Here is an 18,385-nt window from a genome sequence, read left to right on the forward strand (position 1 = left end):
CTTGTATTGTCTTTATTATTACACTGGGGAACCCTTACCGCGTTAATTAGCACAACAGTGTCATTATATGGGGACCGTGGAGTGGAAGGAGATTGCTTCGCTGCCCTTCCAGGTATAACGCAGGAATTAGGACTTGAAGATGGAGCAGAACTATTTCATATCAAATTCCCGATCGTCTTCATCACTCCCAGATCGCCACCCTCCCTCTTCCTCCCCCATAAACCCCCCCGCGCTCCCCTTCATCATCGCTCTCATAACAGAAGGTAAATCTCATTATGCCATCACATTCTGCCCAGTAATAACAATGGTGAGAAAAACACACACAACCTCATTAGTGTGACTCACAGGCGCACATCTTCCGTGTATGGTGATCGGTGACATATACTGGCCACGGTGTTATTCCTGTGATAAACGCCAGTATGGGTAATAGCGTCGACAGTATGTGCTGTATGTCGACCGCTAAAGGTCGACAGAGCTTACATCAACACATGAAATATGTCAACAGGCCTAAAATCAACAGGGTTGGAAGGTCGACACAAACATAAGATCGACAGTCAAAATCTTGACATGTTTTTCACTGGGTTTTTTTTTCTTTAGAAAAAAATGCGGGATTTCGTACCCTATCATCCACCAGGATATTGGTAGCACTGATTACTTTGTCCATGTCGACTTACGTCGACATTCAGGACAAAAAATGCCACCCGTTGACAGGTGTTACTATAAATACATTGTCGCTGTTACTCACTTCACCTGTCAGTGGATTTAATGTTGCAGCGTGTTGTGTTTTTCCTTAGTCACATGATCCTGAGGAACAGGCTTAGAGGGGTCATTCAGACCTGCTCGCACACACCAACGCCGCCCAAATCTCCGAGCTACGATGTGAGTGTGTGTGTACGCTTACACACCCGCGTGCATGTGCCTGCACAGAGGAAAATCCTTCCATGGTCGTTCGAATGATTTTTTTTCCGCTCACAGTAAGCCTGGACTTATATACTGCACGATGATGGGCAATTGGGGGCGGGCGCTGATGTCATGTGACCTCCTCCGCCCAACCCGAGCATGCATTCGCAGGGGATGCAGTCATTTGGTCTACAGCATGATGGTTGACATCATTAGGTCAACATGGGAAAATGTCGACATGGTTCTAAGGTCGTTAGTTCGGCAGTGTCTAGGTCGACATTGGATTTTTCACTGTTTTTTGAGCCGACATGTGCCGACAGGCGGTATTTCATGCTCTAACATCCACTAGGGTGTGGTGGGAGAATAAAATAGTGTGCCGAGCGCAGCAAGGGGATGCAGTGCACTTTAAACTGTGTCCATGTCGACTGTGTTGAAATTCAGCTAAAAAAACTGTGAAAAACCTCATGTCGACCTTTTCACTGTCGACCTAGACATTGTCGAACTAATGACCCGTCGAACTAGCGACCTGTCGAACTAGCGACCTGTCGAACTATGACCTTTCGGCCTTTTACCCTGTTGACCTAGACCCATGTTGACCTTTTCCCATGTCGACCTAATGATTGTCGACCATCATGCTGTAGAACAAATGATCCCAACCTGTTCGCAGGGGTATTCCCAGCGTTTCTATGGGCACGCCCATGAAATGCTGGGTGACTAAATTTTGGGGGCGTGTTCTATAACCATGGCACTACTACAAGGCCACACCCCCATTTTCGCTGCTGTGGGGGCCTGGCCAACGGCTCTGGGAGCTGCCTCTGGCTGCAGGAATAGACACTGTGGGTGGGATGTATTAAAATACATCGCCGCCCCCCCCCCCCCCCCCCCCCCGCCGCGATGCTGCCGCATATGTACTAACATATGCGGCTGGCATCGCGGTGCGGTGACGGAGGCCCCCTGCGATAACTGTACTGTGGTGCGTGGGGGTCTCCGTCATCTCCCTGCTGCCTGCTTCCCCCCTCACGCCAGGGACAGCTAAGCAGGCTGTCCCCGGCGCCTCCTCCTCCCCCCTGCAGCCGGAAGGATGTCCGGCTGCTTCACTAGGGGGAGGAGGGGTTTACCTACCAGGGTCCAGGAGGACCCTTCAGGAAGGTAAGCCAGAGGGGGGTCGGCGAGGCGGCGGGTTTGCGTCGGCGGGCGGCGAAAAGAAGCCCATAGGCTTCTATAGGGTATCGCCACCCAAAGGTGGCGATACCCTTCAGTGCGGTATCCGGGGTTTTACCGCATTTTCCATTTGATACATCTCGCCCCTGTGCGTCTATTCACGGATGACAGGGGGGACTCAGCCGCGGACGCTGCTGGCCCCGGGCGGGACGCAAGAACGTCCCAAAAAACAGGATGTTCTCGCGAAAAGCGGGACAGTTGAAAGGTATGCACTATATAATTTATTAAAGTTAGCTAACCCTTTGAGTGCCAAGAGAATTTGTCAAAATAAGTGTTATAATAATAGGTGTTATAATAATAGGTGTTATAATATTAACATTTATATTTATCATGATGACCTGTAATGTTACCTTGTATAGGAAATATAATATATATATTTTTTTTTTACGCACCAGCTGCTGGGGGTCCCAATATGGTGTTACCCCTCTAAAGTGCGACACAGATGCGGTCCCCACCCCGCTGGTTGGCGACTCACGGACGTCTTGACAGCTGAGTCTCCAAAAGAAAATTTTAACTACAGTATGTGGGGGCCCCTAATGGGAACGGCCGCGGATTGTCGAATTCATGGACGGTTTTGCTGATCCGCAAACTCTCCCGCACGCTACAGCCGGAACATTGAATTCTAAAACGACTCGGTATTCTGGCTGTTGGGACGTTCAATATCATCAAGAGCTTTCCTTGAACTTCTGGGCGAGCGACATAGGGCACACACATTGGCCCTTATTCAGATCTGATCGCAGTACAAATTTGTTCTGAAAATGGGCAAAACCATGTGCACTGCAGGTGGGGCAGATGTAACATGTGCAGAGAGAGTTAGATTTGAATGGGGTGTGTTGAAACTGAAATCTAAATTGCAGTGTAAAAATAATGCAGCCAGTATTTACCCTGCACAGAAACAAAATAACTCACACAAATATAACTCTCTCTCTGCACATGTTACATCTGCCCCACCTGCAGTGCACATGGTTTTGCCCATTTTCAGAACAAATTTGTACTGCGATCAGATCTGAATAAGGGCCGTTGAACGATATGGTTCATTGATGTCACCCGGCCCCTTAAGACCTCATTCCTTTCCTATTAACTTTACTAACATGTTCGTTACAAGAATCCGGCGAGATAAAATAAGCATAATTGCGTCACGGCAAACTCATTACATTAGTTGGACATAAATTATTCTATTTTAAAAAAATTATCTTCCCAACCAAAATAGCGCTCAGTGTTCTCCAACGCGCGCGGTAATTACTAGTTTTATCCTCGCGCTTAGTACTCCTCTGCTGTTTAATTGTGCATTCAAATGTTATATCTTTATACCGGGACATTTCCGTACCACACTGTCAGTCATCCATCACCCCAGAAATGCCCACACCGAAGCCTTGGCCTCCTCTACTTTATCATAATCGGGTGTTGTCTTGTTTACCAATCAATTTCCCGCTAGCGTTGGAATTAATCATTTAATGCACCTCCACGAAACCCCCAGGATGAACAGCGGTCCTGTTCCTTAGGAGACGCTGGTTACTCATAGCATAATACTAATTAGATAGGTTTATGTTATCTTTTCTTTCCATAATTTTAATGCTTCCATGGCAACTGCAGGGTTTGATGTGTTTTTCAATCTGTGGTCCCTTCTATTAGAGTGCTGTCTTCTCAGAAATGACAGGTGCGTTGTTTTTTGTTTTTTTTGTATTCAACTCCGTGATGCTGAAAACTTATTCCGAAGAGAGAGGTACAGATGTGTCCTCATATAACGGTGCTGCAGTCACGCTACCGAACATCCCCTCTTGGCACGCCGAGCCGCGTAACAATCTTCGGTACTTGTTTCCTAGCACAGCGCCCCCCGGTTTCGATCGCACTGTATCTTATGCAATCGCATCGCATGCAATATAGCGGCATGCGATGCGATGTGATTTTTAATTGTACAAGCACCCTAATGGGTGCTTAAAATGTAAAATGCACCCCCATTGTCAATGCCACCCCCACTATCCACGCCAACCCGAACGTGTCGCGCGCAGCGACCCCACGAGGGGCGGCGGTACGCGTCCTCCGACCTTTTCATACCCCCACTATCCACGTTGGCGTGGAGTTGATTTTAGATCGTATGGCGAGCGCAGCGAGCCACCGAGCCCAAAGCGTGGCGAGCGCAGCGAGCCCCGTGAAGGGACACGGATGACTTTACATGTATTCCGCTGCGCTCGCCACGCTTCAGGCTCGTATTCCACGTCCCCTCCCGGGGCTCGCTGCACTTGCCACGCTTCGGGCTCGCTGCGCTCGCCACGCTATCTACAATCAGCTCCATGCCGACGTGGATAGTGGGTGTATGAAAAGGTAGGAGGATGCGTACCACTGCGCTCACCACGCTTCGGGTTGGAGTTGATAGTGGGGGTGGCGTTGACAATGTGGGTGCATTTAACATTATAAGCACCCATCAGGGTGCTTGTACAATTAAAAATCTCATTGCATCGCAAGCTGTTTGCTGCCATACGATATTTTATTGTACAAGCACTCCTGTTAATTTGACGGAAATATCGCATCGCACACCATTAAGTACGGCATGCGATGGGCGCTGTGCTAGGAAACAAGTACCGAATCTTCTACCGTTAAACATCTCTTTTTTGCTTAAAACAAGTCTTGTTGCAAAGCAATGCGACAAAGACACATAAGTCTCTGAATATGTTAACAATGTAGCAGCAGCATTTTATCCCCCAATACTGCCCTGCTCCGTATACAGCCTCCGTCACACACAGTATACAACTGCTGCTGATTTTATGACACCAATCCCAGCTAGCGGCAGAGCGGAGCAGGCACTGGGCACACACAGTTAGAGTTGCCACTGACTTCTCAGTTGCCTACAGGGTGGAGCAGACGACTGGGACACAGAGGGCAGCACCTGGTTGAGGGGTACTGTTGTGCTGGCTGGCCAATGCATCCATCAGTAATCAGCAGGCAGTGGGCGTTTCTGGCTGGTCGCATCCGATGCGACCATGCCATGGAAAACCCAGCCTGGTTGAAAGATCTAATTACACAATCAACCTGATAGGAGCTGCTAAAATGATTGATTTACCAATGCCGAGTCTGGATCCAGTAGCGAAGGCCATCTTGTTGGTGTTAGATGGTGTTAGGCTGCAATGTCTATTGTACTGGTGCATATTGCAGAGATTCCTAGAACTATTGGGTACATAAATGATTTGCTGTAAACTCATAAGTGCGGTCACGCCCTCAATATGGAGCAACCACGCCCTCTGTGGATTTGTGAATGAGGCCAGAAACTCCAACCAATGGTGGTGGCATCTGCTTCGTCGCAGGTTGTAGCATTTATTATGGTAGCCCCCTATATCACGCCAGCCTCGCTTATTCTTTGTATTGGAGCAACCTAACATAATCTCCAGAATAGGAGGCCTAAAAGTAGGCAGGGATGGGGCAGACATTTACCTCCACTCCATCCTACCATTTTTTAAGGCAACACCGATTTAAAGTACCAGCCAATACTCTCCAAACTGCCATATAACAAGTTTGGTTTGGAAAATGGCAGTTAGGGGCATGCTGACTGGTACTTTACCCCTGTCCACTTCATCTCTCTCCAAGGCTTAGTAAATAGACCCAACATTCTCTTCCTTCCCATGAAATAGAGTTAATAAGTAAGAGAGTGTCTAGTGGGCGATTGAATGGAACACTCTCCAGCGTGGCTCGGATCTTCCCGGTACGCGTCTGTACGGATCCCCCAGAGCCGGCCACCAGCTAAAATAACCGCAAAGTCTGTGACACAGAACTGGTTTAGGGGCATCGCCGAGGCTGCTTAAAAGCTTTCTGCACTCAGCAAATTAAAGATTTATTTCACTTACAGAGACAAAACACTTCAGCGAATCTGCATGTATGTTCGGTCTGTTGCATCATTACTGCCTAAATGAGGAGCTCCCTGAATCACAGCCGCCCTCCTTGCAGTTTATTTATAACCCCTGGAATAACATCTGCAAATGTCACAGCTACAGAGAAAGGAAGGGATCTGGTTCCAGGGCTGGAAATAGCCAGCCGTTCTCTCAGGCCAGAAGCCGGTTGCACTCCTGGAACGGTCTGTGTATTGTGTGTGGGGGGTAGCGGAGTCACAGGTGTGTAGAAACATCTTATTGTAGATCTCCGAAAAAACTAAAATAAAGGAAAACAGATGATGCAGTATCTCTTTGGGCCAACAGGTGGCGGTACAGAGACGAGCCTTTGATTGCTTATTAACGACGGCAAACCATTATCTGCCACTTCTGACGGGCAATTAGACTACTGGTCCCAAATGGCAACGTGCAATTCCCAAAGGATTACAGATCCCAGTCGACATCGATCTGTCCATTCCGCACAACCATCAGATGAACAAATCCTATTAGGCCACAGAAGCTGTGACAAAATGTTTGATTATTTATTGATATGGCTGTAATGGGGGCGATGGAATTAAGGTAACGCTGGAGAATCTTCTATTGGTGGGAGATGGTGAAACTGCTGCTTATACGCTTGTTAGTGTAATGAATAGGAGACGACGGGGGTAATTAGTACCGAATTCATCTGATTATAGAATTTCCTGTATATCCCCAGGGCCGGAGGTGAGTAGCAGAGGGCTTTGATGTATACAAGGAAACAGGAAATCCGTTCCGGGGCCCCCACGCATTAGGGGCCCCTTCATACTGTTGTTTTAATGTCCTTTGGCGACTCAACTGTTCTTTAACATTTGTCACGGAGCAGTTGAATATAGTACAACACCCTGACCCCTAGCTGCCACCTCCTGGTGCACTGTGCCAGCTGTGAGGTCCAGGTCAGTGGTAGGTAGATGGGTTAGGATCATTTGGTCGACAGTCATTAGTTTGACACCATTAGGTCGACATGGGAAAAGGTGGACATGGTTCTAGGTTGAAAGGTCATTAGTTCGACAGGTCATTAGTTTGACAATGTCTAGGTCGACATGGCGTTTTTCACTGTTTTTTGACCTGAATGTCTACACAGTCGACATGGACACAGTATGAAGTGCACCGCATCCCCTGGCATCACTCGCTGCGCTCGCGATGCATCAGGCCCACTATTTTATTCTCCCACCACACCCTAGTGGATGGTAGGGCATGAAATACCGCCTGTCGGCATATGTCGGCTCAAAAAACAGTGAAAACCCCCATGTTCACCTTTTGACTGTCGACCTAGACACTGTCGAGCTAATGACCTGTCGAACTAATGACCTTTCGACATAGACCCATGTCGATCTTTTCCCATGTCAACCTAGACCCATGTTGACCTTTTCCCATGTCGACCAAATGACCGCATCCCAGGTAGATAGGGGTGTGTGTGTGTTACATGTGGGGGGTTGTTTGGCAATGATTTTATTTGTGCGGGCCCCCACATAGTCATTGCCCCAGGGCCCCTACCAGCCTTGATCCGCTCTTGGATGTACAAAGTGATGCAGCCATCTAAGGGCCTGATTCAGGTTGGCTCGCCATGCCATGTGAGGGGATGTGAACGCGAACACATCCCCTTGCCTGCTGCCGAAGGGGAGATATTTGATGGTTGCTGGCCATTGATTGATTTCGATAATAAGTCTGTCTACACTGACTTTTATTTCTGTCGCTGTGACGTCACCCGCCCACCCCAATAAGGAATCTATACGCCTCCTTCTACAGGGGAATAAAAAGCTGGGCGTTCCCCTGCTGCCCTCCCCAGCACGCCCCCGGCCCTCCCTGCCCTGCAGCAAACGGGGCTGAGGCCAAATTCGTATCGCAGTCCTGAATCGGTCCCTAAGTTATGGTGAGCTCGGCTGACAGTACCTTAGGGAAAGCAGGAGATATAGTGAAAATAAAATTTAAAAGTATAAAACCCATTTGAGGATACCTTGTGAGAAATGTGTCAGTTTCCCGTACAGCCCCCTCCCCCCCCAAATAGAGTGATAAGATCTCACGCATTCCAGATGTCACCACTTTCGGTGCCTCTAAATCAGGCATGTCCAAACTGTGGCCCTCCAGCTGTTGTGAAACTACACATCCCATCATACCTTGCCATAGTTTTAGCCTTCCCTAATAGCAAAACTATGGGATGTGTAGTTTCACAACAGCTGAAGGGCCATAGTTTGGACATGCCGGTACTTGTGAAGTATCACGGCTCCCACGACCTGCATCGTATGCAGATCGTATGCTAAAAATCGCATCGCATCGCATTGCATGCGATCAAATCGCATGCGATGCGATTGCACCCGATTTTGCATTGAAATGCATCAGAATGCATTGAAATGTGTATTAAACTTGTGAAATGCCCCCAAATGCCATTTTTCATAGTGCACCACCCCCACTATCAACGTCAACCCGAAGCGTGGCGAGCGGCGGCGGTACGCATCCTACGACCTTTTCATACCCCCACTATCCACGTCGGCGTGGAGTTGAGAATAGAATAGTGTGGCGAGCCACCGAGCCCAAAGCGTGGCGAGCGGACGCGGATACCTTCACAGCTATACGCGTCCCCTCGCGGGCTTCACAGGTATCCGCGTCCCCTCGCGGGGCTCGGTGGCTCGCTGTGCTCGCCACACTATTCTATTCTCAACTCCACACCGACGTGGATAGTGGGGGTATGAAAAGGTCGTAGGACGCGTAACGCCGCCGCTCGCCACGCTTCGGGTTGACGTTGATAGTGGGGGTGGTGCACTATGAAAAATGGCATTTGGGGGCATTTCACTAGTTTGATACACATTTCAATGCATTCTGATGCATTTCAATGCAAAATCGGGTGCCATCGCATCGCATCGTATGGCATCCGATGCGATCGCATACGATTTTTGAGCAAAAATGCTCAAAAATCTGTAAAAATCGTATGCCATCGTATGCCATTACATATGGCATACGATGGGAGCCGTGATACTCCACAAGTACCGACATGCCTCATCTAAATCATGGGTCTTCAACCTGTGGCCCTCCAGATGTTGTAAAACAACATGTTCCAACATGCATTGCTACATTTTTTCCTATAAGACCATGCCAAAACTGTCAGGGCATGCTGGGACATGTAGTTCCACAACATCTGGAGGGCCACTGGTTAAAGACCTGTGCTCTAAATGCTGTGTCTGTGGGGCGACCGTCAGAATTCTATATGTACGGCTGTCTTGAGAATATCTGTGCAGCCCGCAGTTCTTCCAGGTGGGGAACTCTTACACGAAGTTCTCTTTTAATTACATCCCTGGCTGAGTTCTTCAAGATGAATTCCGAAGAGCACACGTGCGTCTACAGATCTGTCCCTGCACGATCGCACAATGACTCTGGCTCTGTAGACACATCTTCGGTGCTGCAAGGAGACCACGTTACTTTTAAAGGCCCTGAGTAGAGTGGGCTGACTTTTACATCAATGCGAAAATAACAAAGCAATTCCGTGTGTGGAGCGAGTCAGGCTCCGCCCATGGCGCGCATAGCTCTAGTATGTGTGCCCGATTTACACCAGCAGTAACGTCTGCTTAGGGATCCTGCTCAGTAGTGATGCTTGCAAATACTCCGCTCGCATTACCCTATTTGTAGACAATATAGTGGGAGAAATATTAAAGCTCAGTTAGAGAGATAGTACAAGTAAAGTCCCATTTACTGTGGTAAATATCATTAAATACAGATAATAGTACAAAATTAAATTAATTGCAAGCGTCTGTGAGTTAGCATACGGCACAAGTTCACATAATGTATCACCTACACCGATGATTTATATATAATGTCTGTAGCGGGGGCACTTGCCAGGGATCACCTGGCGCCACCAGATCCCACTCATGTTCCTCAGCAACTTTTGCCACCCACTCCTTTTATCTAAGGCAGGCATGACCAAACTATGGCCCTCCATCTGTTGTGAAACTACAAGTCCCATCATGCCCTGCCACAGTTTTGCTATTATGGAATGCTAAAACTATCGCAAGGCATGCTGGGATGTGTAGTTTCACAACAGCTGGCGGGCCACAGTTTGGCCATGCCTGATCTAAGGCACACCTTTCCCATACAGGAGCAAATCGCTTCATGGATAAGGTGTCTGATTGCAATTTGAAAGGTCATGGGTTTAAATCCTGGGCATACCCGTATTTTTTGAAATTTGCGCCTTTTAAATAAAGGAGGGGCCGTGACTACGAAGAGATGTGTTATTTAAAGGAAAGGATAATATAACTAAATGACAAAGAGCTCTCAAACGAAGTATATAAATGATGGTGTAAGAGGACTGGGGGCAAATGTTATAGAGTCCAAGTTACTCCTTTTATTGGTCCAGGGTAGAAATGTCCAGATCCGGATCTGCTTGCCCAGTTCTTGTAGGTCCTAAAACAAGATCTCATTTTGCGATAGTACGGTACGTAAGTTACTATACGTAGTGACAAATCACCTGTACCGTAGCGCTATGAGGACATCTCTGGATCTAATTGTATAATTGTATGTTATGATACGTGGAGACGACCCATTTTGTTTTGGATGTAACTTCTCAAACAGCCACCGGATGTAAACCCCAACTCCATGAGCTATAAATGGGCTGTATAACCAATGCTTAAATGGCATGTAACTACTGCTTAACAGAATTATCTTTTGATGCCTCCGAACCATATAATCTTTTTTAAAGTTCACGCAGCGTCACCAAGTATCAGCGAGGACAGGCAGGATGTAGTTACAGGCGTGCGTGGGGCATTTACACTTTACAGAGGCTGTATTGATCATCCCACACTTCTGCCAGAAGATTCTACAACAAAGGAAGCGTCGGCTGTTCTCAAATATTCAAAGAGAAATCTAGAACTGAAAAAAAAAAAGGTTCTTTAACATCACAAATGTTCCTTCCTTGGTTGTGGGGCGACCATGATGTTGTAAGGCTTCCTCTCCTCCAGTCCATGGGATTGTGAGAGGGTCATAAGACTGACAGGTCGGCTTTAGAACAGCGATTTTCAGCCTTTTTACTTTACTGCACACTGAATAAGATTTTAAAATTGCCAAGGCACACCATGAGATCCCCACAGGGAAAAAACCATTGGCTCCCACAGGAAAAAAAACAAACAAACAAACCCATTGGCCCCATATCATAAACAATCACACTGGTCCCCACAGGTAAAAAAAATAAAACTCATTGACCCTTTACATGAAAAGAGACCACTCAATAACAGTGGTGGCTGTAAACTGGTTTGGGCACCTCTAGATCTGGGGGAACACTTGAGAACAGCTCAAGCCATGGCACAGTGGTTGAAAAACACTGCTTTAGAAGGTGAAGGGGATACAAACAATGGCAACTGTACTCTTCTTGTCAAAAGAAGCGATGGGTCCAGAGGAAAGAACCCCAGCTAAAATCTCCCTACCCTCTACTGAAGGCAGGAGGGGAAAAAAATACAGTTTAAAAATAAAATTCTCTGAAGAAAAACTGCAGAATTAAAACATTTTTTTTCTGAGAGCCATTCTGTCCTGTCCCCCCCCCCCCCCAAATTAAATATTAGAACAGTGAGAATCTGACATTCAGGAAATGTCACCGATATCTGTAGCTGCAGTTTCTCCAGGACAGGCAGCAGAGTAGTAAGCATCGCTGTCTGAGGAGATCAGTGTGAAGCTGATTGCACTGCGTCTGCGGTCTTCTTCCAACTGGAACTGTACCAATGGACGTCGTCCACCCCAAATTAGACATATGCTCAGTTACAGACAGTGGTATCTCCGATGCCTGTGGTTCCAGCTGCATTATGTTCTGCCCTGTGATTTGTAATATTATATATATAATATACATATATGTAGTGTCTGTTTGTGTGTCTCCGAAACTACATCTGTTTCTCTCTCACACATGCACAAACACAGAGGCAATCACAAGGTAGCAGACCAGCTTTCGAAGCATTTGCTTTGAGCGGGCTTACTAGTAGAAAATAATAGCCTATCTGTAAGGGAGACAGGAACATACTCATAGAGCCCTTAAAACATTGCAAAACACTGAGGTAAATTCAGGATATGAACAAATAGACGCAGTCACGGTGCAGGAAGCCATTTTGTGGGCTGGACCAGTATTCACAGGAATAGAGAATATCCATTCACTAGAATGTTCCCAAACTCTGGCATCAAGGCACCCTAACAGTCCATGCTTGAGCACAGATGGATTAATTAGTACTTCAGTCAATGGGGCCCATTTATCATTCAATATTAGCAGCTTATAACGGATGTTTTCGAGTTTAGACGCAAATATAAAATGTCCCCCCAAATATAGAAGAAGTGCTTTGCAGTCCAGATATTGACCCCCGCAGCTACCGCCATCAAAGTGGCGGTAGCCCAATGCAGATTATGGGCTGCTCACCGCACTGGCAGCCGGGCAGAGAGTTCCACCGGAGCCCTCCCCAGAAGTGGCGGCTGTGAAGCGCAGTCAGCTGAGCGAGCATGCGCAGAACCCCCAGCAGCCTGTCTGTGCTGTGCTCTGAGATACATGCCAATGTTATGGGATTACATATTGCACTGCGATCCTGGGCTGCCCAGATGGCATTGAATATGTGATCCATAATAAGTGGGCCCCTATATGATTTATCCATCTGCTGAGCTATGGGTATCTTTGAAACGGGTTGGGATCATTGGGTCTACAACAACTAGGTTGACAAGCATTGGGTCAACTTGCAGCAAGGTCGACATGACATTAGGTCGACACAAGCATTAGGTCGACCTGGGGATTTTCACTGTTGTTTTTTTTTACATGAATGTCGACACAGTCAACATGGACACAGTTTGAAGTGCACCGCATCCCCTCACATCGCTTGCAATGCTTCGGGCACGGTGCCTCGCTACGCTCGCAACACTATTTTATTCTCCCACCATACCCTAGTGGATGGTGGTAGGGCATGAAATACTACCTGTCGGCACATGTCGGCTAAAAAAACTGTGAAAAACCCCATGTCGACCTTTTTTGACTGTTGACTTAGCCCATGTCGACCTAATGTGTGTATTGACCTCATGGCATGTCGACCTAGATCCATGTCGACCTTGACCCATGTTGACCTTAACCAATGTCGACATTGCTGCATGTCGACCTAGTGGTGTCGACCCAATGCTTGTCGACCTAGTTGTTGTAGACCTAATGACCGTATCCCCTTTGAAACCTGCATTGTTACAGGGCCTTGAGCAGTGCCAGATTAACCAACAGGCTGATTATGCTGCAGCGTACAGCGCCAGGACTGGAGGGGCTTGTAGGGACAACCATGGAATGACACGAAGGCCTAATTTATACCGTGCTTGTTAGCTATCACCCGTCCTGGGTAAAGCTTTAATGGTGACTGCCAGATGGCAGTGCCAATGTAACTTACTGATGGTACCATTACTTTATGTACATTGTGTTACAATGCCAGCCGGGCAGCCTAAAACCAAAGTCTCCTTCACACACCTCAAGCATTATATCCTACATGCCAAGTGTATAACCTTCGTTACATGCACATGGGCAGTAGGACTGGCGAGTCCCTGAGCGCACCATACACGTGTCTATAGCAGCATTACATGCACATGGGCAGTAGGACTGGCGAGTCCCTGAGCGCCCATCAGTGGTGCAAGTAGAAAAAATTTCATAGCGGTACTGTCCTGCGTGGCCATATGACACTAGGGGGAGTGGCTACATGACAAAGCATAAGAACATGAACAGATAAACTACAGAGCTATTGCGTGCCTAACGAGCGCGGACAAAATTTACACAGTAATGCCTGTTACGCGTCACACACCCAATACATATTACCCATGCCATAATGCCCATTGTGCCACTGCCACACAACTGATGATGTTCATTACTAATATGCCCCCACAGTGCCAGATATGCCGCCACAGTGCCACACATACAGTATATGCCCCCACACTGCTAGGTATGCCCCCAGTGGCAGATATGCCACCACAGGGCCACACATATGCCCCTACAGTGCCACACATATGCCCCCACAGTGCTATGTATACCCCCAGTGCCAGATATGCCCCCACAGTGCCACACATATGCCCCTACGTGCCACACATATGCCCCCACAGTGCTAAGTATGCCCCCCAGTGCCATATATGCCCCCACAGTGCCACACATATATGCCCCCACAGTGCCATATATGCCCCCACAGTGCCACACATATGCCCCCACAGTGCTAAGTATGCCCCCCAGTGCCATATATGCCCCCACAGTGCCACACATATATGCCCCCACAGTGCCAGATATGCCCCCACAGTGCCAGATAGCGTAGTTACATTAATTCACATCCATCCAGGCTGGCTCAAGACTTCTGTGACTGAGCAGCAGCTGCAGCCCCCAGCCATCGTTGAGACAGAGGAGACAGAGGAGTGTAAGAGGAGGCAACTTACATTAATTTACATCTATCCAGCCTACCAGCACTGGGCGCCCTGTCACATGTCCCGCCGTCCTCCCGGAGACAGTGGCGGCTGCTGCCAGAGTATGCCACGGCTGACTCCCCTCCACGGTCCTGAGTCAGGCTGTGCGGCGCCGCAGCCATGTTCTCCTCCTCCTCTTCTGCCGCCGCAGTCACTACAGCGGCTTTGGAGACTCCCGGGACCCGTCCTGTGCGGCACGCGATCCTGCGCATGCGCAGTGATAGCTTGCCGGATTGTGTTTTATGGCGGTACGGGGTACCGGCAGAATATATCTTAGCGGTACGCCGTACCACCCCGTACCGTCACACTTACAGGCCTGGCGCCCATACACGTGTCTATAGCAGCATTACATGCACATGGGCAGTATGACTGGTGAGTCCCTGAGTACCCATACACGTATGTATAGCAGCATTACATGCACATGGGCAGTATGACTGGTGAGTCCCTGAGCGCCCATACACGTGTGTATAACAGCATTACATGCACATGGGCAGTGTGACTGGCGAATCCCTGAGCGCCCATACACGTGTGTATAGCAGCATTACATGCACATGGACAGTATGACTGGCGAGTCCCTGAGCGCCCATACACGTGTGTATAACAGCATTACATGCACATGGGCAGTATGACTGGCGAGTCCCTGAGCGCCCATACACGTGTGTATAGCAGCATTACATGCACATGGGCAGTATGACTGGCGAGTCCCTGAGCGTCCATACACGTGTGTTTAGCAGCATTACATGCACATGGGCAGTATGACTGGCGAGTCCCTGAGCGCCCATACACGTGTGTATAGCAGCATTACATGCACATGGGCAGTATGACTGGTGAGTCCCTGAGCGCCCATACACGTGTGTATAACAGCATTACATGCACATGGGCAGTATGACTGGTGAGTCCCTGAGCGCCCATACACGTGTGTATAGCAGCATTACATGCACATGGGCAGTATGACTGGTGAGTCCCTGAGCGCCCATAAACGTCTGTATAGCAGCATTACATGCACATGGGCAGTATGACTGGTGAGTCCCTGAGCGCCCATACACGTGTGTATAGCAGCATTACATGCACATGGGCAGTATGACTGGCGAGTCCCTGAGCGCCCATACACGTGTGTTTAGTAGCATTACATGCACATGGGCAGTATGACTGGCGAGTCCCTGAGCGCCCATACACGTGTGTATAGCAGCATTACATGCACATGGGCAGTAGGACTGGCGAGTCCCTGAGCGCCCATACACGTGTGTATAACAGCATTACAGCATTACATAGGCAGTAGGACTGGCGAGTCCCCGAGCGCCCATACACGTGTGTATAACAGCATTACATGCACATGGGCAGTAGGACTGGCGAGTCCCTGAGCGCCCATACACGTGTGTATAGCAGCATTACATGCACATGGGCAGTATGACTGGCGAGTCCCTGAGCGCCCATACACGTGTGTATAGCAGCATTACATGCACATGGGCAGTATGACTGGTGAGTCCCTGAGCGCCCATACACGTGTGTATAGCAGCATTACATGCACATGGGCAGTATGACTGGTGAGTCCCTGAGCGCCCATACACGTGTGTATAGCAGCATTACATGCACATGGGCAGTATGACTGGTGAGTCCCTGAGCGCCCATACACGTGTGTTTAGCAGCATTACATGCACATGGGCGGTATGACTGGTGAGACCCTCAGCGCCCATACACGTGTGTATAGCAGCATTACATGCACATGGGTGGTATGACCGGCGAGTCCCTGAGCGCCCATACACGTGTGTATAGCAGCATTACACGCACATGGGCAGTATGACCGGCGAGTCCCTGAGCGCCCATACACGTGTGTTTAGCAGCATTACATGCACATGGGCGGTATGACCGGCGAGTCCCTGAGCGCCCATACACGTGTGTAGAGCAGCATTACATGCACATGGGCAGTATGACTGGGGAGTCCCTGAGCGCCCATACACGTGTGTATAGCAGCATTACATGCACAGGGGCAGTATGACTGGCGAGTCCCTGAGCGCCCATACACGTGTGTATAACAGCATTACATGCACATGGGCAGTATGACTGGTGAGACCCTCAGCGCCCATACACGTGTGTATAGTAGCATTACATGCACATGGGCGGTATGACCGGCGAGTCCCTGAGCGCCCATACACGTGTGTATAACAGCATTACACGCACATGGGCAGTATGACTGGTGAGTCCCTGAGCGCCCATACACGTGTGTATGGCAGCATTACATGCACATGGGCGGTATGACCGGCGAGTCCCTGAGCGCCCATACACGTGTGTATAGCAGCATTACATGCACATGGGCAGTATGACTGGCGAGTCCCTGAGCGCCCATACACGTGTGTATAGCAGCATTACATGCACATGGGCAGTATGACTAGCGAGTCCCTGAGTGCCCATACACGTGTGTATAACAGCATTACATGCACATGGGCAGTATGACTAGCGAGTCCCTGAGCGCCCATACACGTGTGTATAACAGCATTACATGCACATGGGCAGTATGACTGGTGAGTCCCTGAGCGCCCATACACGTGTGTGTATAGCAGCATTACAAGGGGAGCTACATGTGTATTAGCCTAGGGCACCCGGAACCTATAATCAGGCCCTGGCATTGAGAATCAAGCTTTGGAACCTTTGCACCTATATTTTTGGCTAAAAGGTATGCTAAAAATACCCCAATATTGCGTTATGATGTATTGCACTTCATTATAAGTATTCTGATTAGCAGTCCTTGGTACTTGGGGGCCGATTACAGATCCGCTCGTAGTGGGACAAATTCGTCCCTGCCCCCCGGCGGTCAGTGGTTTGCGCATGAGCGATTATGCCCATGTGCAAACCCTGGGAGCTAACTGTCGCCGGCAGCTACGCGGTATTGCGCAGTATGGTCCCCACTAGTGATGTCGAGAGCCCACATCATCAGCGAAATGGGATGTATAAACTACGATTTTAGATCGTTTTTCTTTGTATACTTTTAAAGTTTTTTTTTTAAAATGATTAGGTTGTTTTTTTCTATTGCATAAGTGGGGGGAAATGCTACTGAGACAGTAAATGCCGTTATGTAAAATGGAATTTGCATGGTATATTATATGAAGAGCCACACTGCCATCTGTTGGTAGTTTAGCACACTGCAACTACAATATATGATTTCGTATTGCGGAGGTGGAGGCTAATTTGCTTATTATTTTCACATAGAAAGCAGTTCATTAGGTGTTGATAAATAGCAGTCGTATAATTTATGCAGTGTTCTAAAAATTACAGTTGACGTTTATTAAATCTCCTGATAACTGCAGAAAATTATGCGCTGACGTACATGTTTGGTACGGTCTGTAAAATAATAGCAAAATGTCCTATTAGTTACGCTGGGCAACGCTGCGGCTTCTGCAGTTATTTGAGAAAGTGTTTTTGTAAATGTTCCAAGGTGTGGCTGAGAATTCAATCAACTATTTACATTCATGGATCAACTCTCACTGACCTGGACAAAGGAAAATGGCAACTTCTTTGTGAGCTCTGACCTACCAACATTTAAAATAGATCCACATTAGGCCATGTTTTCAAACCACAACCAATTTGACGCTATTTGCAAGACCACACCCCCATCTGACGCTATATGTAAGACCACACCCCCATCTGACGCTATATGCAAGACCACGCTCCAATCTGACGCTATATGCAAGACCACGCTCCCATCTGACGCTATATGCAAGACCACGCCCCCATCTGACGCTATATGCAAGACCACACCCTTGTCAGACATAGCCACTATATGTAAGACCACACCGCCATCTCATAGCCGCTATATGTAAGACCACACCCCCATCTGACAGCCACTATATGTAAGACCTTACTACCATCTGGCACTATATGCAAGACCACACCCCCATCTAATATTGCTATTATATGCAAGACCACCCCCCTTCTGAAACTATATGCAAGACCAC

At 48.3% G+C, this 18,385-nt stretch overlaps 1 protein-coding gene across 2 annotated transcripts in view; it reads left to right on the forward strand.

The window, feature by feature from the left end:
* The window catches only part of CHRM4 (cholinergic receptor muscarinic 4), a 69,568-nt gene that overhangs the window by 44,028 nt on the left and 7,155 nt on the right, over window positions 1-18,385 (forward strand). The gene's annotated exons all lie outside the window — the stretch shown is intronic.

This window comes from Crinia signifera, chromosome 11, assembly GCF_055691185.1.
Source record: "Crinia signifera chromosome 11, ASM5569118v1, whole genome shotgun sequence".
Taxonomy (NCBI): Eukaryota; Metazoa; Chordata; class Amphibia; order Anura; family Myobatrachidae; genus Crinia; species Crinia signifera.